Raw genomic sequence first — 15626 nt, forward strand, 5'->3', positions numbered from 1 at the left:
AGATTTTAAGTGATTATAAGTCAAAGCATAACAAATCAGATTTGATCAAATGAAATAAAAGCAAAACGCATTCTAAGCTGATCTTAACACTTTCAATGTCCTTACAAACTTAGATGCTTCTCACCACAGGCTGGCCGGTTGCTCTTCAGCCAGGCTCTCCCCTTTAATCAGCACTTCAGTCGCTTGGTGTGGTGGTGTCTGTAGATGGAGGTGGAAGAGAGAGAGCGCATGGCAAATGTCTCTCCCTTTTATCTTCCCTTCTTCCCTCTTGGCTTTGCCCTCCCCACCTTCAGAGTCAGGTGAGCATTACCTCACCGCAGTCCCATACTGACCAAAGGAAGGGGGGTGACTCACTCAAACAGATTATTTTGTTGCTGCCCAGGCCAGCGTCCTTTGTTCCTGTGAGGCTGGGCTGGGTTTGTTTCAGACCTGCCCGGACGTGGTGTGAACTGCCTCTCTGTTCTTGGAGAGTTTTTGCTTGGGCTCATTTTAAGCCATGAGGATACATTTTCAGCCTCGTAACTATATACATGAAATTATATCCTATAACATAACTGTAACAATTACTATAACATCCCTATAACAACAATGCTCAGTGCATCATGAGCCTTCTGAAGACACCCGACATGACAAACTTTGCATTGGATAGCACACAATCATTTTACAAGGATGAACATGGGTGTGTTCCCCCGAGGTATAGAGCATCACAGTGTTTCATTTTGTTTTGTTTTCGTAGGCATCATGGCAAAGGAGTATTTTGAGGAGGGTTTTGCAGATGGATAATGAAGACGCTTTGCGGGTGTTTACAGGGAGCTCCTCCCAAGCGTGAGGGGCAGCATGAAGGTTCTTGTTTGTAAATTTCATGAGTGGGACATAGAAGCTGGCATTTTGGGCTGATCAGAAGCAAGCATCACCAGAGAAATAATGAAAAAGATGTTAAGTACAGCGGGAATACATTGTGTAAGGCCTTGAAAGAAAGAGACAAGTAGCTTATATTTGATGTGATAGAGAAGCAGGTGTCAGTGGAGGGATGCAAAGAAAGGGGTGACATGGTGAAAATGATGGGTTAGGAGAATGATCTTTGCAGCAACACTAAATGGATATGAGTGAGGCAGGACTGAATTTGTTAAGGCCAGCAAGAAGGATGTTACAGAAATCAAGATATGAAATGATGAGACCTGGGACAAGAGTTTCAGCTATGTGGGAAAGGCCATATCTTAGAGATGTTCTGTAGAAAGAATTAGTAAGATTTAGACATAGCCTGGATGTAAGGACCTAGAGAGAGGCCTAAGTCGAAGATCCTGCCCAAGTTATGGGCCTCGGTGATAGGCAGAATGGTGGTTTGGTCCACAGTGATTGAGAACCGAGGTAGTGAGGAGGGCTTGTGGGGGAAGATTAGGAACTTTGTTTTAGCCATGTCAAGCTTGAACTGACAGCTAACATCCATGAGGAGATGGCACAGAGACAGGATGAGGTTTCAGTTTGGATAGAAGACAGGTCTGGAGCAGAGGCAGATCTATGATTTGCCAGCATAGACATGCTAGTTGAATTTGTGTTTGCAGATGAGATTACCCAGAGATAAGGTATAGAGGGAGTTTCTATATTGTTAGGTGCTAAAGGAATGTAATAATAATAATACTACACATTATCCATTATCAAATCCTGCCCCTCCACAGATCTGGAAGACCTTAAATGCAGGGAAACCACCACAGTTCTGGTGCAGAGGGGAAGTCCATAGATAGTCTGTGCAGGGTATTTGAGTCTCATGTACACTGTGAATCACTGCTTTGTGATGTCTGACGCTGTAGAAATATGGAGTGGGGATTTGGGGACAGACCAGTGAGTGACCATCAATAGGTCTGTGGGTCCACAGCTGTATGCAGATCGACTAGCCAAAACCCTTGCGTGGGTAGATAGCAGTGACAGTGGCCACTATGTCAGGCCATTAACTCTTGCAACAGCTGCAGAGAAATGCAGGGACACCAGATTTAGCCCTATGTATTGTAGATTCTTCAAGGATCACTAAGATTTTGCTTCTTTGGCTAATTATTTGACAGTGTCTTTTACTTACCAGTACATTTTGCAAGATTCCTACAAAACACCTGATGCACACCACCTTCCCTTGGCCATGCTAATTCCCATTTAGCCTCTAAAGAGTGATTGCAAATTCAAAGTCATCACAGAGCAATTAACTTTATTCTTCACAACACACAAAACTATAGCCTGTTGTTTCATATTGCCTCTTGTGACAGCCACCAACCATACACTGCAATTTTATAGTCAGTGCTTCTGTTAAAATAGCATCTACTTCAGACTCCCTAGGATTGGGTATTTACTGCCTTATAGCTGGCTGCTCCTTGACTCACCATGGGAAAATACACTTTCAGTAATCCCCCCCATTGCTGTTCACATACTGTGTATTTTCCTGACACTTAAAGCCGTGTGCTGTCCTCAATCAAAGTACGTAGCTCCTATTCAAATCCAAAAGGCAAACGTTTGCTGTTTTGTTAAAACCCCAAATGCCCCTAAACTTTTTCTTAAAATCTTCTCTCAATGCAACTCCACTGTTGCCATCGATGATGGGAACATTAGGGTAGGTGGTCGCAGGGTTTTTACCACCATGTTGTCTAGACCTGTCTGTAATTTTAAGTTTCTTACAATATTTGGAAAATACACAATGAAGTTACACAGAATTTGGCTCATTCTGTGTACTCATGTTGAAAATGAAGAGTATATGTACATGGTAACATTTATTTCATTTTTATCATCCTTAAAAGGGATATTTTAATCTCTACTCCAAAGATGAACCCTGGTTGTCATGTGGCAAAGTATTAACCAGTAGTCAGGAAACATCTAGAGTATGATGGGAACAGAGAATCATCTAATGATTATGTCTTGCCTGATGATCAATAAAGCTGGAATGGATTCATTAGAAAGTTAGACAGTATCTAAGTTGCCATGGAAATGTGTATTGTTTAACTGTGTCATTTTCAACTGTGTCATTTTCAACCGGCTCCTTAAAGAGTTCTGCAGCTATCTAACTATTTATATTTCTAAATGATGCTGTTATTATCCACTTTTGACCTTCACGGTTAGCCATTTTTTAGGATCTAGAGAACTGTTTCTGTTAGGAGGAGAAATCAATAATGGAGCCAGGAATTTCTTTGATGCAATTCTGTGTATTTACAAAGAACGTACAAAATCCTGTTTCCCCGAACACTGTAGGATTCAAACAACAGGAGACAGTTTCTTTGTTCACAGTTCCAAGCCTCTTTCAGCCAGCACTTAGCCCAAAAGCACCCTCTCTCTCTCTTTTAGCTTTTTTCTCAGGATCACACTACCATGGATTCTCTGGCTGCTGGGCTTCTTTAATCCTTCTATGTCTGTTTGTGTGTTTCTGTTGATTCTCTCTCACAAACAGAGAGAGACACAGCTCTATAATCAATGCCCCAGCCCCTGCATTTGCTACATCAGTATTCAAGAAAACCCCTTGGCCACATAGTTCATCTTCTGCTCAAGCTTTGCCCTATGTTTGTGTTTTGGGTGGTGTTTTGGCACATTGTTTCAGCTTTTTGGTTCCATAAAGGAACTTGATCGTTTCTTACATATACCCCAAATGAAGGGTGGCAGTTACACCAGACAACTTCAGTGAGATTGCATCTAATTACGCCCCCTCCCCCACAGCATAACACTGTAATGCATAACAGGGGAAGTCAGGATTGTTGCAAATAAACATGAGTAAAGACGAGCAATGTATCTCATAAAAAGTTCTGACTGACTTTGACCACATTTGGGGAAGCTCAGATCCATATCTAAACTTTGTAGCATTATAAAGGTTTAACTTAAACCACAAATCAGAACTCTGCCAAATCTGAAAAAAGTTCAGTGGTAGATCTAAATTTTATGGAGCAGGTCCATCTCTAGTTACAAACTCCTTGCTCCTTTGTTTCTTTCTCAGACTCAAAGGCATCCTTTGCTTTTTGAAAATAAAAATTACCAAATTTATACAGTAAAGGAAAACAATGCTGGTTAACATTGACTTACTTGCAGATTCCAAAACCTGAAGGGTGGTCAGTTCTTAAAATATGTATTTAAAATAATCACCTATAAATTTGTATGAATAAAGGCAATTGATTTCCATTGCTATAAAAACAGTTAATAGGCAATTAAAGAAAAGAGCTGGGAAAATAATCTATTGTGGCAAACCCAGGACAAACAGCTACAAAGGGGGTAGTAATCAGTCCCAGGGGGTTAAAAAGGCCTCTCCCAAGCCACGGAAGAGAGAGAACCATGGGGAAATAAGGTTCAGCTGGGCAAGGGGTTACTAGGGAACTAATTAGGGTCAGCTGGCTCCAACTGCTTGGGACCTTTTTAAACCCTCCCCAGTGTGGAAGGAGGGGGGAGAGAGAGTGAGAGAACCAGGGAAGCTGCCAGTAAGTTAGGAGCAGCAAGGCTCTGAACCCTTCCTGCAAGGAAGGCTGCACTCTGTCCCCAGAAGGGAAGATAAACAAGCACAAGGGGCTGACTGAGAAAAGGAATAGCCAGACCCTGCGCTACCTGCAGGGATTTGCCTTGCCCAAGCCTGTGTCTCCAAGGCTAAAAAGGACTGAGCCTGCTGCGGAGGAGACGGTACTTTGCCACACTTGGTGTCAGAAGTGGGATGGAGTGAGGCGTTGTGGCAAGCCATCTCAGGGCAAGGTAAATCGCACACGCACACACACGCACACGCACACACAAAAATGGAGGACGTAGTGAAGGCCTTGATTCAGGCCACTGCGGCCCAACAAGAGGCTACCAGAGTACAGATGACAGCCCAGCAAGAGTCGGTACGTGTCCAACAGGAGACAAACCAATTGCTGATGAACCAGGCGGCCCAAGATCGAGCCACCCTGAATGATGTAGTGAACCAGTTGAAAGCCCTGACCGCGCTGACGCATGGGCCCCAGGGGACCCGGCCGCTACGCGCAAGCAACTATTTACAGAAGATGACAACGGATGACGATATAGAGGCGTATCTCCTTGCATTCGAGAGGACGGCACTGCGGGAGGCTTGGCCCCAAGATCAGTGGGCAGGCCTCCTGGCTCCATTTCTGTGTGGGGAGGCTCAGAAGGCCTATTTTCGATATGACCATAGAAGCAGCTATGGATTACCCCCAGCTGAAGGCGGAAATCCTGGCGAGGTCAGGGGTGACGCCAGCCATAAGGGCCCAGCGCTTCCACGAGTGGAAGTACCGGGACGACAAAGCGCCGAGGTCCCAGCTATTTGACTTGATCCACCTCGCCCGGAAGTGGCTCCGCCCTGAGACCCATGGGCCGGAGAAGGTGGTGGAAATCCTGGTGTTGGACAGGTACATGAGGGGGTTGCCGCCGGGCGTACGAGGGTGGGTCCGCCAAAATGATCCCTCCTCGTATGATGAGCTAGTTGCCCTTGTAGAGAGACACTTAGCAGCCCAAGAACTTTCTCGGACCCCCGGGGAAGGAAGGCGCCAGAATCGGAGACCAGTCTCTGCACCGAGGCCCCGGTTTGCCCTAGCGCCAGGCCGGACAATGGAGGGGAGGAAGGAGGCAGAAGAGCAGCCCGTGGTCCCGGAGAGACTTGAGGACTGGGGGAGAAAGACTCGAGAGATAAAGCCCAGCAGCCCGAAAAATAGGGGGCTGCCCCGAGCGGGGTACCGATGTTATGCCTGTGGCGAAATGGGGCATATCGCTGCCCAATGCCCGAATCTAGGAGAGCCTATGCAATGCGAACTGGGAGATATAGGGGGACCATGTGATCTAATAAGTCTAGTCGGGGTTGCGATGGTCCCTCATAGATACACTAGGCCAGTTAAGATGAATGGTATAAAGACCACAGCCTTAGTAGACTCGGGAAGTGCAATCACGTTAGTCTCGGGGAAGCTGGTCGGACAAGACCAACTATCCCGGGCCAAACGCTCGGGAATATCCTGTGTGCATGGGGATGTCAACTATTATCCAACCATCCCCGTAAAAATAGAAGTTTTCGGAAGCCCCACTAGGTTGACGGTGGGAGTAGTTCCAAAACTCCCCTACCCTGTCCTTATCGGACGAGACTTCCCGGGGTTTGATAGCCTACTCCCTGGGGAGAAGGTAGAAGAAAATAATGACCCTGGGACCCAGGGCGTGGCCCAGATCGTTAACCCTCCCCCAACCTTCCATGAATTTAGCCAGGATTTGTTCTCCCCGCCGGGGAAGCCCAGGAAGACTAGGAGGGAACGGAGGGCGGATAAAAGGAGGGGGACAAGGGTCCTGACCCAGTGCCAGAAGTCTACGCTTGTAGGGGAAAGAAGGGGCTCGACTGACAGTGGGACTGGGTCGGCGATCAACAACCCTATCGCCGGACCTGGTTCCCCAGGGGCTTTCCCCGAGGGGGAGACGGAGGTAGACCCCCCCGAGTTTAGACAAATGGGGACCGCACGCGGGAATTTTGGTCAGGATCAGGCCAATGATCCCATATACCACAATATTCTCAAAGAAGTAGTCGAGGTAAATGGGGTACCCGTGGAGGGGAGAGTTAAGGGCGCGGGGCCATATTATATGATTAAGAATGACCTGCTATACAGAGTAGTCCGGGTCCAAGAGCAAGTCATACAACAACTCTTGGTCCCACGGAAGCATCAAAGAGCCGTAATGGAGCTGGCCCACAGCCATCTGTTCGGGGGCCATCTAGGGGTAGATAAGACCCTGGATCGGATTCTACAGAGGTTTTTTTGGCCTGGCGTTTATGCAGCGGTCCGACGATATTGCACATCCTGTCCAGAATGCCAGATACATGGGCCCCGACCCCACTTAAGGGCCCCTCTGGTACCTCTGCCAATTATCGAGGTCCCATTTGAGCGTATAGCTATGGACATAGTAGGGCCATTGGAAAAGTCAGCCCGGGGCCATCAATACATTCTGGTAGTACTAGATTATGCCACCCGATACCCCGAGGCCATACCCCTACGGAATACCACGTCCAAGACCATAGCCAAAGAATTAGTCCAGATTTTTTCCAGAGTAGGAATACCTAAGGAGATCCTGACGGACCAAGGGACCCCCTTTGTGTCTAAGCTGATGAAGGACCTGTGTACAATGCTCCACATACGGACCCTTAGAACATCGGTCTACCATCCCCAGACCGATGGCCTGGTCGAACGCTTTAATAGGACATTGAAGAACCTGTTACGTAAAGTGATTAGTCGTGATGGGAAAGACTGGGACGCCCTGCTGCCTTACTTGCTGTTTGCCGTACGGGAGGTACCTCAGGCTTCCACTGGATTCTCCCCCTTCGAGCTGTTATACGGTCGCCACCCCAGGGGCATACTGGACCTGGCTAAAGAAGACTGGGAAGAACAGCCGAACCCTGGGAGAAACGTTGTTGAACATGTGTTGCAGATGAAAGACCGAATAGCCCAAGTCACCCCCCTTGTGCGCGAACACATGGAGAAGGCCCAAGGGGCACAACGGACAAACTACGATCGCCGAGCAACGACCCGGAAGTTCCAGGTGGGGGACCGGGTGATGGTGCTCATACCCACGGCCGAGAGCAAGCTCCTGGCCAGGTGGCAGGGGCCATACGAGGTAATAGAAGCGATAGGAGAAGTCGACTATAAGGTACGACAGCCGGGCCGCCGGAAGCTGGAGCAGATCTACCATATAAATCTGCTGAAACCTTGGCACGATAGAGAAGCTCCGGTGGCTGCACTGGGGGTGCCATCCCCTAAAAGCAACCAGCCTGACCTGGTGGGGATATCCCCGGAGTTGACTCCGGAACAACGATCAGAAGTGATCAGCCTGATCAAACGCAACCAGGATGTGTTCTCCGAAAAGCCGGGCAGGACTACGGAGGTTCACCATCACATCCTCACGGAGCCTGGAGTGAAAGTGAACGTTAAGCCATACCGGATCCCAGAGGCCAAGAGAGAAGAGATTAGGACAGAGGTCAGGAAAATGCTGGCCTTAGGAGTCATTGAAGAATCTCATAGCCAATGGTCCAGCCCCGTGGTTTTAGTGCCTAAGCCGGACGGCAGTATGAGGTTCTGCAATGACTTCCGCAAACTCAATGAGGTGTCCCAATTTGATGCCTACCCTATACCCAGGATAGATGAACTGATTGACAGATTGGGAAAGGCACGGTTTATGTCTACCCTTGACCTTACCAAGGGCTATTGGCAGATCCCCCTGGCCAAGGCCGACAAGGAGAAGACCGCCTTTGCAACGCCAGAAGGTCTATATCAGTACACTGTTCTCCCCTTTGGGTTGCATGGGGCCCCCGCTACTTTCCAACGGCTAATGGACAAACTGTTGCGACCCCATGGGAAGTACGCGGCAGCCTATCTCGATGACGTCATCATATATAGCCCCGACTGGGAGACTCATGTGGAGAAGGTAGAAGCGGTCCTGGACACCCTCAGGAAGGCAGGGCTGACTGCCAATCCCTCCAAATGTTCGATTGGGTTAGCTGAGGCTAAGTACCTTGGGTATATAGTGGGGAGGGGCGTGGTGAAGCCCCAGCTCAACAAGTTAGAAGCTATACAGAAGTGGCCCCGACCACTCCGGAAGAAACAGGTCAGAGCATTCCTGGGACTAGTGGGGTACTATAGGCGGTTCATTCCCCACTTCGCCACCAGGGCATGCCCATTAACGGACCTAACAAAAGCTCGGGGCCCTGACATAGTAAAATGGTCCGCGGCGGCCGAGGGCGCTTTTGCGGATCTGAGGACGGCCCTCTGCACAGACCCCGTACTAGTAGCCCCAGACTGGGGGAAGGAGTTTATCCTACAAACCGATGCCTCTGAAGTAGGGCTGGGAGCGGTGCTTTCCCAAATGGTCGGAGATGATGAACACCCCGTCCTCTTCCTCAGTAGGAAGCTCCTACCTAGGGAACGGAAATACGCCGTGGTGGAGAAGGAGTGCCTGGCTGTGAAATGGGCCATAGAGAGCCTCCGCTACTATCTACTTGGACGGAGATTTACCCTTGTCACGGACCATGCCCCTTTGCAGTGGATGCACCAAAACAAGGACAAAAATGCGAGAGTAACAAGGTGGTTCCTGTCGCTTCAACCCTTCCACTTCACGGTACGACATAGGTCTGGGACCCGACATGGCAATGCGGATGGCCTGTCGAGAGTGCACTGCTTTCCGACCCAAGTAGCCCAACCCCGTAGTGTTGAGCGGGGGGGGGGATATGTGGCAAACCCAGGACAAATAGCTACAAAGGGGGTAGTAATCAGTCCCAGGGGGTTAAAAAGGCCTCTCCCAAGCCACGGAAGAGAGAGAACCATGGGGAAATAAGGTTCAGCTGGGCAAGGGGTTACTAGGGAACTAATTAGGGTCAGCTGGCTCCAACTGCTTGGGACCTTTTTAAACCCTCCCCAGTGTGGAAGGAGGGGGGAGAGAGAGTGAGAGAACCAGGGAAGCTGCCAGTAAGTTAGGAGCAGCAAGGCTCTGAACCCTTCCTGCAAGGAAGGCTGCACTCTGTCCCCAGAAGGGAAGATAAACAAGCACAAGGGGCTGACTGAGAAAAGGAATAGCCAGACCCTGCGCTACCTGCAGGGATTTGCCTTGCCCAAGCCTGTGTCTCCAAGGCTAAAAAGGACTGAGCCTGCTGCGGAGGAGACGGTACTTTGCCACACTATGTATTGCAATTCAACACACCCATAATTCCATATGATTTATTATGGAGGTTGGGACAAATTCAAGTCCCTTATTACACCTATGAAACCCTACTGAAGTCAAGAAAGCAAATTCACCACTGTCATAAGCAAGCACAAGTTCATTAGTTTCAAACATTGGTAGTACATTAGTCCCAATGAGGTTCCACCAGCAGATGTAACAAAGGTCAGAATTAAGCCCATCAATTCTACCATGAAGTCAAAGAGGCTAATATTGTTGGGGTTTTCTTTTTTTGCAGGAACCTCTCCCCATCATCTGAAGTCATAGATTTAAGAGTATGGTGAGGTTCATTCCCTACAGTTGAATGTAGAAGAAAATATATATACTCCAAAGAATAACAAATTCTTAGTGGAGGCACCAGAAAGGTGCTTTTAGATCCACAGGGACATATTGTTACCTGGCCAGCTTTATAAGTGAGTCGCCCAAGCTAACTTTATATTCTAACTAATAGTGAATCCACAGAGTCATCTGGGTTTGTCATACACAGGATGATGTTACGTTTCTGCTTTGTGTCTCACTCTACATCACCCATGCCCTCAAGACTGGTGTAATGGATTTGGTTCCATCAGTAAAGAGCAAATATCATCATGGGCATTGTCTGGCATGTCTAGCTTGAAAATAGGTGCATGACATTATCTACAGCATTAGCTGTGACTAGTGGCCTGAGGGAACTAGAAATCCATTGGATTGATTTTATAATAAGACCTATCATGCCAAATTTCATCAGCACTTCAAGTAAACACTCTCACTCTACAATGACAAATGTCTTCTCAACATCTGAGGACACAGTCTTGTCCTATATATTCTCCTTTTGGGTTTATGAAATAGTAACAAAGAACCTACATACATAAAGAGAGTGTCTTCCTTAAACAAAACCCATTTAAGCAGGCACTTGGGGATGGAATATTCAGTCTTCTTCACCATTGCTGTTTTTATTTACAATGTTACAGTACCATGTTGACTGATGTTAGTAAGATAGCCTTTTCCAATATGCTTTAATATGTCTGATGGTGAGAGTGCAATACAAATTACTGTTTTATTTTACAGAACTCTGTGTTAAAGATGGCCCACAATGTTTCTTTATATATATGGAGGCCTGAAATGTTCTCTCTTCCCCCATCCCCTCCTAGCCTTTCAAAAAGGCATTTTATGGCTTGATTTTTACATTAGAAATTCAGTCTTGTCTTCCTTAGAAGACTGAATGATGACTGCAGAATTAGGGAAATAAGGAAATTACAGGAGCAAAGCCAATAGACTGAAAGCTAAGCAACTGAGAGGGTAGCAAATTTATACTCAGACTATTAAAACACTCTGTTGGATTATTTGTATTTGTTTCTTTATTTTGTTACCACCTATATGACTTCAATGACTAAGTAACATTTTGGAGAAAGGAAGTCCTTGTTGAAATGTTCTCTCTCGCTCTCTCTCACCCCCCCAACACACAGAGAGAGACACACACAGAGACACACCCCTCCTTCCTTCTGACACCTTCAATTAAAATGTGAAAACTAACAATATGCATTCTCTCAGATCGCCAACAAGTCCTCCAGCTAAATCAGGGAAGATCAGAGCTGACATCCCTGATAGTCTGAGGTTGAATGAAAGCAAGCAAGAAGCAAGCAGAATTTTCAGTTAAATCCTTTCAGGTCTCCTTTCAACATCATAATGAGGCAAAAAAACCCATTTTTTTTTTAATTTTAAAAAAGTGACAGTTGCCCAATTTAAAAAATCCTTTGTGTCAAGAAACGCTCTTACTCCAAGGCTTTTGTAGTCTTCTACTTCTTAACTGGTTGCCTCATCTTGTTAGCTGCTCACTTAGGAAAGGTAGATCAATAGCATCCTGGAAATGTTTAATTTGATGCCCATTTTACACAGATGCACAAGAAATGATGACTGTCTCAAATGGAAACCCATTTGGTTTTATTCTGTGTCTTTAACTGCCAAGATATAATGGTTTACACTTTGACCTTCAGTCATTCACATCAGATTTTTTTTTTAAACTTATTGACTTATTATTGTTTAGTGGAAGACCTTTTAAAAGGGACATGGTCAAGCAGTTTAGACTCAGAATTTAAGGGGTTTCTTTTTGTTTTGTTTGTTCATTAGATTTTGGCTTGATTTTTTCAAGAAGGGCTTAATCCAGTTTAAAATGAATGTTGTCATTGTTATTTTTTAATTTAAAGGGACACGAACAACTTAAAAATCACACTACTGTCTGAATTTTTTTACCTACTATTGTTACAGGTAACACCTGAGATTAATATAGTTGGAAGAGATTGGAGGACAAAAAGACCTATTTTCTCAACTTTTTTTTTTGGTACATTTCACGTGACTTTTTGTCTAGTTAATTTCACTGTCTTTCCTGTTGCATAGTTAGTTAGGTCTTGATCCAGCAGCCTGATCCACTAGTACAGACCCCTGCTCTTGTGTGGTGTTCTGCTGACTGAATCCTGTTCCTCACACATCCTGAGTGCATTCACACGAGACAAAGCAGAATTTAGCCTTAATATTTAACATTTTTAAGAATCAATTTTCTAATTACAAGCTTATACTTCAGACCGTGCAATTGTCCTGATTAATGTGCTGATTAACAATCACTTAAGGTACACCAGAGATGCAAAATGAATGCATAGTAGGTGTACATTAAACAACCTTGTTGCATGGTCTATTATGTGCTATTGCTTAGAGTATCCTATGAAATATCTTTCAGTTTAGAAAAGAGAGTGGGACTGAGACCCTTGTGTTAAATACACAAAGAGAAGTCTGGGGTGGTATATTAAAAAAGGAGGAAAAGTAAAAGACAAAATCAATGCTAGAAAATTCACATGTACAGTAGTTAACAAATCCACAATGATCAATACAACCTGCACTTCTCAGGAGACAGGTAGGGCAACCACAAGAACATCTTAGAGGAAAAGTCAATAATCACAGATTAAGAAACTAACACACTTATTTATAACACTGTTATTACAAGCAGGCTACTACTCAGTGATTTATTTGTGGGGGGAAGCCACACATATTCCATTCCTCCCCTATAAACTCTGTTCCTTGACATTAAATGGTCAAAAACTTCTCAGTCAGGAAATGTAATCTCTGCCACCAAACACTACATTTTTTGACATTTGCAGGATCATTTGCTAAATATATGAGACACTTCACCTTGACATTTATCTTTGAGATCTTTGGGTAACTTCCCCTTTAAAGAGGAAGGATGATCTTATTTTTAAGGCACTGAATTGGGACTCCAGAGGTTTGGGTTCTATTCTTGACTACCACGGTCTGCATGTGTAACAATGGGCAATTTTTAAAAGTTGCCTCTGATTTTTGGTGTCTCAGTTTTTGATTGCCCAACTTGACCCACATTGGGCCAACACCCATAACTCCAACTTGAAGTCAATGAGAGCTACAGGTACTTTTTCACCTGTGCAAATCCAAACAAAAAGTCCCACATTGAGCACCCAGAAACTGAGTCGCCCAAAATCAGAGGTCACTTTTGAAAAACTGGGCACTAAATGGATATTTGTGTCAGTGTTTCCAGTTGTAAAATGGGGATATTAATATTTTCTTATCGCACAAGGGTGTTGTGAGTCTGAATTCATTGACATTTCTAAGTTGCTCGGATACTGCGATGAATAAATGAAAGTTTGGGAGTTTAACAAATTTCTGGTAGAGATGGCAATAGTTATGGCAATAGTACCCCATATCCAGAAATGTACTGTAGTGCCATACATCCAGAACTGAGCTTTGGGGAAAAGCTCCCCCATTTAACTGGGATTGATTCAGTATCCTAACCAGAAAAACATCCAGAATATAATATCCTCATGGGGGGAAAAATGATGACAGCCAAGCAGAGGAACTGAATATTTAATATTAGGGGCTTGATTCCAATCTTGTGTATATTAGTTTAAAACTAGAGTATCCCTTTTGAAGTTGACGGAGTTACTCTAGATTTACACCAGTGTAAATGAGACCAAAATCTAGCTTAGGGAGAACAGTCTTCTCCATTTCAGATGCAAGTATGTAGGCAATAGGTACTGACAGCTAGGAAAGAGCTTAAATTAGGTTTAATCCTCTTAATGACTTATAATGGGTTCTAGTGAGCCTGATGTCATTCTGGGATATCATCCAAGACTAATAATAATTATAATGCTATCTTATGTGCATAGACTAAACCTTGCCTCCCCTCTGCCCCACCACACACAAAGGGCAGCAGAAAAGAGGGAGGTGAGGAGACAGAAAATGGAGACTATTTATAGGATCCATCACCCTTTACATACTGTGAAATGGTGTTCAGTGGAAGCTTCATCTGCTTTAATACAAGGGAAGTTTTGAAGATGAGTCAAGGGAGGAGTAGTGGCATGGTCAGTGGTTCCATGCGGTCAAATAAATTTGCCAAATTCCCTCCAACTGCAGCACCCACAGAGGCTATTGTAGCTGATGAGCTACAGGAGTGGCTACAGAGGCAGTCAGGGAAATAAATCTCATTGAGCACCAGAAAACTTCTCTGAACACAAGCAGTATATATTCTGGGAAGGAAGAGTAGCAGCTGGATTGACAATAGGCCGAAACACACTGCACAATAATGAGGAGTGAAGAAAATTGGGCCAAGGGCACAAGGACAAATACTTGTTTCTACAAAAGTATTGTGGGATATTTAGCATCCACACAAAGTTAACGGGAAACTGTTTTTAAAAGGTTTCAAAGTAGCAGCCATGTTAGTCTGTATCTGCAAAAAGAACAGGAGTACTTGTGGCACCTTAGAGACTAACAAATTTATTTGAGCATGAGCTTTTGTGGGCTACAGACCACTTCATCAAATAAATTTGTTAGTCTCTAAGGTGCCACAGGTACTCCTGTTCTTTTTGTTTTGAAAAGTTTCATCTGAAATTCCCACACATACTAAACTGCATAGACCTCAGTTTGTCTGCCTTGGAAGGATGAAGAGATGAACTGACCCTGCCAAAATTTGGAATCTTTTCTTCCAAGAAGTGCGTGCTCTAAACTAAACACTCCTTTGAAAAGCTCAGCCTCAGTTTTCATTACATTCTCATTACTTTCTCAAAATCAGACCTCTAAAGAGCATCACAAGCTGAACACCCCAACACTGAAACAGCCCAAATCATTAATCACTTCTGAAAATTTAGGTTTAAGTGTTTCAGATTATAAGGAGTTGCACTTGTGTAACAAAGGGCAGAATTCAGCCCCAATGCTTAGGTCAGTAATCATCCTGTCCAGCAAGAGCAGTGGTGATCATTCAAGTTGAAAAGAGCATTTTTATTCTCCTTTTATCTTTTTCTTCATTCATTTTGTTGAATTCACAGGTTTCTGGACCACCATGGCAGATAAACTCGAGTTATATACCTTTGCTTCTGACATTTTCTGTTGTTGCAGTTTGAAAACTTTGCTTACTAGACAGCTGAAGTTTTGGTGGTTTGTAGATTGTGAAGGAATGTTCAACTGTATTATACTGTTCAGCCACTATGTGGCACTGTGTGTAAAATACCTTATTTACACTATCCTCTGCCGTATCTGGCAAAGTATTAAAAGATCTTATGAAGAACACATCTGGTATGTATCTTGTTCAGATGGAAGTTCTGTGACCAGCCATATCTGGTACAGAAGTACATGACATGGTGTCAGGAGTAAACTAAGAACAGAGAGAGAAGGAATAGCAACAAAGGTTGCAAACAGAAGGAACAAAGCAACAAAGGTTGCAGGATCTCAACAACATGCAACTCTTCAATGCCCCAGAGAACTTCAGCTTTGACAAACTTTTAGAATAGACACACTGGAAACAATATTTTGCAAGATTTCACATTTCTGCCAACCTCAACAAAGAAATTGGAGATAATCAGGTATCTTCTTTAATTTATGCTATGGGGAGGCAGACAGAGCATAGCTTTAAATCTTTTGACTTTACTGAAGACAGTCACAAAGATGACTATGAAAGG

The sequence above is a fragment of the Emys orbicularis genome, chromosome 3 (assembly GCF_028017835.1).
Source record: "Emys orbicularis isolate rEmyOrb1 chromosome 3, rEmyOrb1.hap1, whole genome shotgun sequence".
Classification (NCBI taxonomy): domain Eukaryota; kingdom Metazoa; phylum Chordata; order Testudines; family Emydidae; genus Emys; species Emys orbicularis.